General features: G+C 48.4%; 1 protein-coding gene across 1 annotated transcript in view; it reads right to left on the minus strand.

Moving 5' to 3' along the window:
- The window catches only part of FAM3D (family with sequence similarity 3 member D), a 49,849-nt gene extending 43,118 nt beyond the window's left edge, over positions 1–6,731 (minus strand). Inside the window, exon 1 of the mRNA XM_015414329.1 lies at positions 6,662–6,731. The gene's annotated coding sequence lies outside the window, so the exon portion shown is untranslated. The remainder of the gene's footprint in view (positions 1–6,661) is intronic.
- Positions 6,732–10,178: the final 3,447 nt, after the last annotated feature.

Raw genomic sequence — 10,178 nt, forward strand, 5'->3', positions numbered from 1 at the left:
AGGGTTCTTTCACTAAAATCAGTGAAGTTCAAAGAAGGAAGTGCCCATTGTGGACAGCAACTGAGAAGATCTTGCATATCTGTCTTAAGTCCAGGAGAAAACCTAGCTCTTCGCCACTGGGCTAACTAGGCTCACAATGAGAAATGCTAGAAGTTCTGGTGTAATGGTTAGAGTTGCTGGACTAGGACCTGGGGAGGCCCAAGTTCAAATACCGTTTTTGCCATACGACTCACTGGGTGACCTTGGGCCAGTCTCTTTCTCAGCCAGTTTGGTGCAGTGGTTAAGAGCGTGAACTCTAATCTGGGAGAACCGGGTTTAATTCCCCACACCTCCACATGTAGCTGCTGGTGTGACCTTGGGTCAGTCATAAATTCTCTCCGAGCTGTTCTCTCAAGGGTAGTTCTCGAGAGAGCTCTTTCAGCCCCACCCACCTCACAGGGTGTCTGTTGTGGGGAGCAGGGAAAGGGTTTGTAAGCCGCTCTGAGACTCCTTTGGGTAGTGAAGGGCAGGGTATAAATCCAATCTCCTCCTCCTCCTCCTCTTTTTCTTCTTCTTCCATACCTCACAGGGGAAACAACCATGTACACCACTCAGAGCTACTTGGAGGAAAGGTGGGATAGAAATGTGATGAATAGTCGAGTGAGACTGTCAACGTGCCTCCCATGTGGTGGTGAAGAAGACAGCTGTGGGTTTCTAGCAACAACCATTTGCAGACCTCAGGAGGACTGTGTTGGTTTAACAACATGTGGCAAAGCTGTGCCACAGTCAGCTGCCTGCACACTCTAGGATCCAGCCCAGGTAGAACTATACCAGGAACAGTGTTACCTGCTGTGAATGTTTAACCGTGCTTAACATTTAGCACTACATGGAAGGGTGCCAAAAGCAAAAATTATGTCATAGTAATAAGTTGGTGCCATAAAATTGCAGTTGAGCTATGGTGACTCCTCGTGGGGTTTTCAAAGCCAGAGATGAAAAGAGGTGGTTTGCCATTGCCTTCCTCTGCAAAGCTGACCTTCTTTGGGGGCCTCCCATCCAGGTGCTCACTATGGCTGCCTCTGTTTAGCTCCCAAACTCTGACAAGCTTGGGCTAGACAGGGCTATTCAGGCTACGTAAAAAGAGATCTAACTACATTTTATTATAATCAGCTGCAATATCACAAAACTTTGTGGCAGGAAGGAATTTCCCTCCAGGCCAGACTGGCCCAGGGATCCTGTGGGCATAGAGCAGGGGTCACCGAGGGAGTGTGTGTGTGTGGGGGGGGGAGGTAGCTATGAATTCCCTACATTGTGCAGGATCAGGGGTCATTTCATAGAGAAAGAGGTGCAGGAGCTCATTAGCATACCTTATTAGCATAACTCATTTGCATATGCCACACCCCTTGGCATCACCGGAAGTGTGTCAGAAGGCAACACCCACCACTCAGGCTCCACTGGACTGTTTGTGATTGCTAGCTATTGGGGGAGGGGGACGTTCAGATCTGTTGTCGCAGAGGAGGGAGAGCTTGTACCTAAATAAAACTCGGTCTTAAAGGTGCCACTGGACTGTTTTGGACTGGGGGGGCGGGGGGGCTCTGCAGCTTACCTGGCTGCTTCTTGCTCTGACTGAGGGCTGCTGGGAGCAGGGGGAGGGGCTTGTTGCATGTGCCCACCCCCTGGGCTCTTTACTGTCGGAGCTCTGCTCCTGTGCACTCCTGCAGGAAATGACCCCTGTGCAGGATGGTGGACTAGATGACCCTGGGTTCTCTTCCAGCTCTATGTTTCTATGATAGATCTTTGGGGTTTGATGGCTACCGTGACTTTTCTCATTGGAGAAAGCTCTAAGCCTCTGCTGCGGACTTAACAGGCAAAAAAATGGCTCCTCTCATCAGAGGCAGAACTGAAGGAGCACAGGAGAGAGCTACTGGCGAGGGTAGGGTTTTTCCCCCTTTCTAAACTGCTGGGAAGCATCAACTGAGGTTGCTGTTTGAGAAGACAGTATTTGAGGGTGAGTGGGCACTTGTAGCCTGCTGGAGAGTGGTTGGTTCTTTTGTCTGGTTTGTTGCTGACTGAGGAGGGCCTGTTTGCCTGGGATTGATTGCTGGCCCTGCCCTCTGCTGTTGCTGTTGAGAGGCAGGGGCTGTGGGCCTTTGAACTCTAAGACTCCCCGTCAGAGGTGTGAGTCAAAGAGTGAGAGCATAACACTCTTGGCCTGTGGCTCTTAGCCTGGAGACTGGGCTTGGGGACCCTGTAAGAAACGACAAAGTTTTTCCATTCCATGTTATTGCTTTTGTCTTCAGTAGAGGTTAGGTTAGGGTTCCCAAGTACTTACCGCGATCCAGCGGGGGAAACATGCTCCCCTGCCGGACCATTCCTCCCTGTAACGCACCATGCCGTCACCAGGAAGTGACGCCGGGCGATGCTCTGGCAATGGGGCTGAAAACTTGATGGTACCATAGAGTTTCCAGCCCCATTGCCAGAGCGTCGCCGGCGTCACTTCCTGGTGATGGCATGGTGCGGCGCGTCTGTTGTTCCCGTGGGAATGATCCTGTGAAGACGTCTGTGTCCCCCGCCAAATCACGGTAAGTACTTGGGAAGCCTGGGTTAGGTCAGGCCTGTAAATTTTGGGTTACATTGACACACAAAGGAAATTCTAAGGTGAAGAAATCCACCCAGAAGGTGAGGATGGATGCTCAAGGTCCATTTCCAGTCACCTGCAGGGAGTGTGCCATGTTTGTTTTACTGGTATCCTGTTACAGGAGGAGATGATTTAAAGCAACCCTTCAATGTTCTGAAGAAGGAAGTACCCAAAAGACTTATGCTGCCTGACTAAGACTGAAGAAGGAAATACCAAAAAGACTTAGGCTGCCTGCCCTGGCTTCTAATCTTACCTGTTTCATCATTCGCTGGGAGGATGCCAGATAGCCAAGACTGTAGACTTATCCTGGCTGCACATAAAAATTAGGCCTTGCATCCAACCACACTGTTCTGGAAACTTAAAGGTGCCTCTTTCTTCAGAAAAGAGGGCAGCGATCACCGCTGATTCTCCCCTTCCACTACAGACCCACACTTTGCCCCCTCATGCTATTCCTGGGGGGGGGGGGTGTCCACTGAATAAATTGGGGTAGGGGCTCAATGGGCTGTTCTAGAATCGAGAGTCATACTCTGTGAGGTGTCTTATTGGATACAAGCCTAGATCAACGCTTCCCAACCTTTTTGGCATGGTGACCACCCACAAGTCCAAAGTTACTTGGCATGGTGACCCATGCAAGCAAGGGTTTTTGGCACCCATGTAGTTCAGCATTCAATTTCTACAGTGACTAACTAGATGTTTTTGAGAAGCCGACAAACATCGCACAATGGGTGCACCTGCCCTCACTATGAACCCCAAGCAAATGCCATTCAGACACACACAGACTTTGCATAGGGAGGTTACACTCCAGCCTTTGGCCACCCTCTCCTTCTCCATTACTCCCCCTCACCCCCCCTAAGCTTCTAAGGAACTCATTCTAGTAACCATCAGGAGACATTTTACTACATTAACTTGTATGTGCAGTGATGAGAAAAACACCGACTATTATTTTACATGGAAGATCCTGTTTCCAGGGTCAAATCTTGATTTCCAAAATACAGAAGAGCAACAGAAAGGGCAGGAGCAGCCATTAGGGAGTGGTGGCCCATGATTCATTTCCAGAGGCTTTGCGACCCACTTTTGGGTCCTCCTGACCCACAGCTGGGACACACTAGCCTAGATATTTTTTTCTTAATGTGATGCGAGCCACTTGATAACAGGCACCAGTCCTTTCCTGCTATGAAAACAAAGCGGTAAGAAATAGCTATGCTCATTGATTCCTGGCTCTGAAAACCTATTCCAGCTCCAGAGCCACCCCCTCCGCAGCTACACTCACAACCGAGTAAGACAACAAGGTGCTTCACTGCCCAGGGACTTTTGTCCTGGGACAGTCTCTGTGCTTATGCAGGGGATAAAGACAGGGGTCATTTCGTAGAAAAAGAGCTAGGGGGACTCATTAGCATAACTCATTAGCATATGCCACACCCCCTGACATCACTGGAAGTGTGTCCTCCCCACAGCCGGCGGCGACCTCCAGCGGGCACCAGCAGGGAGCTCCAGGCCCCGCCCTCCCGCACCTCACCCGGGGGGATGACGTCCCCCCGCGCCCCCCCAAATGACCCCTGGATAAAGATATAAAATGCACAGTTGGCTTGAGTCCTGCACTATGCCCTCTGTGGAGACAAGGACTACCTGGAGCACCCTAATTGTCTTGTGTGGGGGATGGGGAGGGGACATGAAGTGCACAACCAGCACACTCCCTGTGCAAAAAAAGAAGACGCCGAGTGATACCCTTCTGGTGTTAGTACGCACATATATGCACTGAAGGGTGTAATTCCATTGAAGGATGTAATTCTGTTCAGGATTGCACTATCCCTCTCCACAACTGGATCCACCAGCATGTGTGTCCTACGATCCAGTTCTATAGAAGGAAATTAGGATTCTGGTCTCAGACTGATAGTATATGAATTCTAACTGATGGGTCTCTTCCAACAGAGAGCACAAGGCTGGCCTCACCCCGAGGTCAAGTGAAGCCCCCACTTCAAGGAGGTAGATTGTGGGTACAAATAAGAAGAAATAAGACAAGCTTCCTGATTGGGTCGGAATATCGGTATTTCAATTTTGCCTCATGCCTGTGAGAAATGAACACGAAAGCCCTTATTTTTGCACCACTTTGTGTTTCCAAAGGGCCCTAAAACTGTTCTAATTCTGTGTCAACGGTATACATTAAAATGCCATAAAAGAATCCGCAATCACAGCAATAATACTGAGGCAGACCCAAACCAATGATAATTCCTCATGATTATTAGAGGCACTTTGAGCCAGCCTTTCCTCCAAGGAGCTCAGGGTGATGTACACAATTCCCTCCAGCTTCATTCTATACGCAACACCAGCCCTGTGAGGTAGATTAGGCTGAGAGATAATGACTGGGCCAGGGTAACCCAACAAGTTCATGGCAGAGTAGGGATTTGTAGGGTGGGAATCAAATTTCCCCGTTCCCTCTCTCCCTCTTTCTTTCCCTCTTCATATTCCCTTGGCTGTGCCTGCAGCCTCTCTCTTTTCCTTCTCTTATATCCACTTAGCTATCTTTTTCTACTCTGTACCATCTTCAGCTTTCCCTCCCCTTGAAACCCACTCCCCTTGCCTTCTCTCCCACCCACCTGCCTACCTTTCTCTGTTTCTCCCTCTGCCAGCCTCTGCCCTACCTCACTCACAAACATACTTTTCTGCCCCACCCCATCTTTAGTTTTCCCCTTTAACTTTTTAATTTATTTATTTAGATTTATATCCCGCCCTCCCCGAAGGCTCAGGGCAGCTTACAAAGAGGCATAAATGCCAGGTTAAAACAATCAAACGGTATAAAAAACAGTATAATAATACAGTATTCTGCCCCGCCTCCCTCCAGCTTTACCTTCCCTACTCTTAGGGTTGCCAAGTCCATCTTCCACCCCCAGTGGGGGACTTTGGGGGTGTTCCTGGAGGGGGCGGGGCATCCCGACATGATGACGTCACGTTGGGGACGACACCCCCCCCCCCCCCCGTCCCTCAGGCCCCACGCCAGTTCCCTGCACTTAAAGGAGCCGGCGTTTCCATTTTAAGTGCAGGAGCCAGCATTTCCCCTTTAAGAGCAAAGAACCGTGTTTCCCTTTTAAGTGCACGAAGCTGGCCTTTCACTGCAAGCCTGATCTCAAGTGGAGATCGGGCTTGGGAGGAAACGTGGGTTCCACGCACTTAAAGGCAGCCACCCCTCTCTCTCAAGAGAGAAGGGAGAGGGGTGGCTGTGGGTGTTGGGGGCGGGGCTTCCCCACCAGTCATCTGGCCAGTGGTGGGTAGAACCCCCCCAAAAAAACAGGGGACCCCTGGCAAACTGGGGGGGGGGGTTTGGCAACCCTACCTCCCCTATATTTTACCTTTTTTAGACCCTCTCTCTCCACCACTTCTTGTGCTGACACTAAGTGAGACTCCTTGGCAACATTGGTTGGAAGTTGCCTGACAAATCTCCCCCCCCCCCCAATGGTCACTGAAATTTTACAATGTACCCTTGCGAGGTATTAGTGGCACACTTTTCTTAGAAGCAAATATTTCTTCTATGATTTAGGGTTTTTCCCTCTAACCCCCAAAATGTTTTACATTTCTTATTTTTCTGCAAACCTAGGAGTTTCCCCAAGCTAGTAGAACCCATTCCCCCATCTGTCCTTGGCCCCACCATGTGGATTTTTTTTATCAGTTCTCTATGACTTGATACAGAATTAGGTGTAATGATAGAACATGCCCCCTCCCATTTTCTCAACAACACACATAGCTTAATCAGCCTCTATCACATATTTTCCTGTTTCCCTTTACATAAATTCAACAGTCGCAAATACTTCAAGCCTTTTCTCATAGGGAAGGTGCTTCTCCCACCCACAACCAGAGAGAACTTTCCCTTAGCAATATACTCAGGTGACGGCAGCTCACCTTGTCAGCTGTCGTCCACTGAGTGATGTACCTACACGTTAAAATCGATCCTTAGACTTCACACTTCTTCAACAGACGAGAAGTTCCAGCAAAAACTAGTGGGACTAAAGCAGTTTATGGCAATGCATCAAAACCTCACTCTATCCAGCCATCTACCTGTTTTCCTGGATACTTGCTGTTCTGATGCCGTTTGAAAAGCTCTATCAGAGGAGTTAATGTCCAGCAGGTGTTTTCATTTCCTGAAGGTTATTACTGAATGTGTTACGGCAGTCAGAGAGAAGGAGAAAAAGAAAAAGGAAGAAAGATAGGGCAACTTTATGGCTAGCTCGTAAACCCAGTGAATCAGAAAGCTGAATCCATTACCAAGCCCGGCCTCTTTCTGAGTCATGACACGCTGTTTTGTGCATTGTTTGGCTGGCCTGGCACATCTTAAATAAGATATGTAGTGGTTAGATCAGAATGAGGAAGTCTTGGGGATTTCTTGGTACAAAGAAGAATATACATATGAATAAAGAAAGGGTAATGTATCCAGTCCAGTCAAGTCCAGAGACAAATGTCGAGCTTCACTTTTCAGAAAGCACATTGCCTTGAATGTCCTTTTAGTGAAAGACTTTTTCTTAGTTTTATTCCTTTCATTTCCATGAAGGAGCCCAGGAACATGTGTCAGCTATTTTGGGAAATCCAGATCTTATTTGCTCTAAGAAAATCTACCATCATGAGAAAAAGATATTACCAAAAGACAGACACAATGCATGAGTCCTGCAAGAAAACCCCAATTAAACTTGATATAGGTTTAGAGGCAGTTATGACTAGCTAGAACAATCAAAACTATGTTTGAGGTTCTGGAACTTGGCCAGTTTTTAAAATGTAGTTGATGCTGCCTGGGTGGGTTCCCCTTCCCTAAAGCAGAGAGCACATTTCATTCATTTAATTGGGAAAGTCAAGCAAAAGGGTAACTTTCACCCATCTGTTTTGCCAGAGAAAACTTGGGAAGAGACAGCCCCCATTTTCTATAATCTATCCCTAGTAAATTTTCTATCATCTGTCCCTAGTAAATCACTCTCCCTATTTGATCTTGTTTTTCAGGGAAAAGAAAATTGGGGGTATACGCATTTTAAAAAGATTGTTAGTACACACCTATATGCAGCAGAGTTTACTACTGCTGAAATTTTAGCCATGCCTTCTGAGCAATGATAGTTGTGCACTTCTCTGAATCACAGTTTGATTGCAAACTGCTAGCAGTTCCCTTGAATGTTTGAAAGAAATGCTTGCATTTTATCAAAACCATTCTCCATTATATTGCAAATGTTTTGTCCATGGGTGTGTCCACAATGCTTTCCCATGGCTGTCTCCATCCCAATCCACTCTCCATCCCATCCCCCCAAATATTAATTTTGAAAATTTCCCAAATTGCATTGATCCTGCTGGGGAGGTGGCGGGTGGGGATGAAGCACTTTGGATTGCCTCTCGGTTCCATTCCAGCATTACCTATTTTGCCTGTCTGACCCCAAAGCTTAGCATGTTTGTATTAATTGATTGTTCCGAAGGGGATTGCAAACATCAAGCATGGTCTCACTTTGCTACTTAGGAAAGCTAGTTTGATCCAGGGAATGACGTGCATGCAATTTAATGAATACACACAACTTAGTAAATGTTGCTGGCTGTGCAGGTGCAAAGCCGCACATACATACAGAATGTAACTGATCTTAAATTCTGCATGACCTGCCCATGACAACCTGGGGCTATATGTAATCCAAACAAGCCAGTACACTATGCACATGACAGTGTCTACTCAGCCCGCAGCCATGCTGAATGCTGCAGAAACATTTTGAGGGGAGCAGAAAGCAGGGGTTTCCAAACAGCTGAGCAGCAGGGACTGCCAGTTTGGTGTAGTGGTTGAGTGCATGGACTCTAATCTGGGAGAACCGGGTTTGATTCCCCACTCCTCCACTTGCACCTGGCTGGATGACCTTGGGCAAGCCGTAATTCTGATAAGAGCTGTTCTTGAAAAAGAGCAGTTTCTGTCAAGAGCTCTCTCAGCCCCACCTACCTCACAGGGTGTCTGTTGTGAGGAGGGGAAGGGAAAGGAGTTTGTAAGCCGCTCTGAGACACCTTTGGGTAGTGAAGGGTGGGGTATAAATCCAATCTCTTCTTCTTCTCTCTGTTTGGTTTAAATGGCTTGGAGCCATTTAAACCCTGCTTTCTGCTCCCCATGAAGAGCTGTGGGGAGCCACTGAGCAGTGGGATTGTTTGCTTTAAGCTGTTTGGTTTAAATGGGATTGTTACCTGTGTTGCAATGAAAATACCTCACCAGGTCCCCTCAGCCTGCCAATGCCGATCTCCTGGAGTAGTGGTCACGCAAGGCTGGCATCTGGCCCAACCTCTCTTGCATGGCCATGAGTCTCTTCTCCTGCCCTCCCATCAGTGGTCAAAATGAGTGGGTGTTCTCCCACCTGGGAGACATTCTCAGTCCCCACTGCTCCTGCCTGGCCCCGGCTAGGGTGGACAGGTTGGCCTTCCTCAAGGTCAGTCTCCCCCTGCTGGGCTACCCTTCTCTGGACCTCACAGTGTAAGATCCAGGTCTCTTATTGTTGCCCTGCATGTCCCACCATTCCTCATCCTCTCTGGGTGATCTGGCGTGCAGCCTGCGGGTTGTGCCCTTGGGTGGGAGGATGGCCACCTCTGCCGGGTGGAGGTGGGCTACCTCACCCAACACCTACTTCATGAAACAACATCTGCCTCATAACACAACACCTACCTCATGATCACTTCAAATGGAAAACTCTGATTTCCACTGGTCTGGTGGGGCTGGGGTGCCTGTCAAGCTGTTGTGGGGTTACTTTGGGAAGCTCTTGTCAGATGTCTGTCTTTCTGTCACTTTAAGTGGAAAACTCTGGTTTCCACTGGTCTGTTGGGGCTGGGGTACCTGCCAGACTGTTGTGGGTTACTTTGGCGGCGGCGGCGGGGGGGGGGCTGTCAGATTTCTGCCTTTCTGTTGTGTCTGGAATAACTAATCACTTTATATGGAAAACTCTGATTTCCATTGGTCTGGTGGGGCTGGAGTGCCTGCCAAGCTGTCGTGAGGTAACGTTGGGGAGCCTCTGTCAAAATTCTGGGGAGAACTAATCTTGATCATCTGGACATCAGGTTTAATAGCTGGACATCTCCAGGTGCCACCTAGAGGCTGGCTGATGTTAATTTGGGGCTATGCAGTCACAGCTAAGGTAGAAAAGCACCTCCTTCTGTGCCATGTTTTCTGGGTTCCAAGGGTCTGGAAAGTGGTTCCATAGCCAATTACACAGTTGCCAACTCTGGGTTGGGAAATACCTGTAGATTTGAGGAGTAGAGCCTGGGGAGGGCAGGATTTTGGGTGGGGAGGGACTTCAGCAATATAATGCCATAGAATCTACTGCCCAAAGCAGCCATTGTCTCCAAGAGAACTGATCTGGGTCATCTGGACATCAGTTTTAATAGCTGAAGCCCTGACTGCTACGTCATATTGGCTGTCATACAGGGGCCATCTCAGCAAGATATAAGGACACAGAGTCCACCATTTTCTCCAGGGGAACTGATCTCTGCCATCTGGAAAGCAGTTGTAATTCTGAGTGATCTTTAGCCCTCACCTGGAGATTTGCAACCATGGTTTCCCCCAACAGACACTAAGGGGAAATTT

This window comes from Gekko japonicus, unplaced genomic scaffold, assembly GCF_001447785.1.
Source record: "Gekko japonicus isolate JY-2015 unplaced genomic scaffold, Gekko_japonicus_V1.1 scaffold129, whole genome shotgun sequence".
Lineage (NCBI taxonomy): Eukaryota > Metazoa > Chordata > Lepidosauria > Squamata > Gekkonidae > Gekko > Gekko japonicus.